Source organism: Triticum aestivum, chromosome 3B (genome assembly GCF_018294505.1).
Source record: "Triticum aestivum cultivar Chinese Spring chromosome 3B, IWGSC CS RefSeq v2.1, whole genome shotgun sequence".
NCBI classification, from domain to species: Eukaryota; Viridiplantae; Streptophyta; class Magnoliopsida; order Poales; family Poaceae; genus Triticum; species Triticum aestivum.
Genome location: NC_057801.1, coordinates 376,690,770 through 376,691,724, shown reverse-complemented (window position 1 = coordinate 376,691,724; position 955 = coordinate 376,690,770).

Sequence of the window (955 nt, the reverse complement as noted above, 5' to 3'; positions counted from 1 at the left end):
TATAGATAAGAATAGGCGATATCTGGTGATCAAGGGGGGGGCTTGCCTGGTTGCTCTGGCAAGAGAGAGGGGTCGTCAACTCCGTAGTCGAATTGGGCAGCAGCAGCGTCGGTCTCGTAGTCTACCGGAGAGAAGAGGGGGAAGAAACAATGAATACCAAGTAAACAGATGCATATCGATGCATGACAGGTCAAGAAGCGATGCTAGGCGTGCCCTAACGTGGTATAAGGTGGTACTGGTCAAGGGGGAATCATCCGGGAAAGTATTCCCGGTGTTTCGTGTTTTCGGACAGATGAACCGGAGGGGAAACGTTGCGAGTTCGATAGGTTAGGGGTGTGTGGTGGACGAACGGACTGCGTATCCGGAATCGTCACGTCGTTCTGAGCAACTTTCATGTTGAAAATATTTTAATCCGGATTACGGATTAAAAGATATGATTTTTAAAAGATTTTATTAATTTCAGGAATTTAATTAATTATTTAATTAATTTCGAAAATGCTTTTATGACATCAGCATGATGTCATGCTGACATCATCAGTCAACAGGGTTGACCGAGTCAACCCTGACAGGTGGGTCCCGCATGTCATTCTCTAATATCTAATTAACCTAATCAGAGTTAATTAACATTAGTTAATTAGGTTAATTAGTGATTAGGGTTAATTAATCAGAATTAATTAGACTAATTAATTACTTACTTAATTAACTAATTAATTAATTAGTTAATTAGTTTTAATTCATTTTCATTTTATTTTTATTCCCTGCTTTAATAAAAAAACGTTCTGTTGTGTGGGGGGGTGGGGCCCCCATGTCATTGGCCCCGAGGGGCAAACGGGCAAGCGGGCGCGCGGGGCGATGCCCGTTCGGGCGCACCCCAGGAGGACACGGCGCCCGCGCCCGCGCCCGAGGCCAACGGGGGCCGGGGCGGCCGAGGCCCAAGACGGCGGCCGGAGGCCGC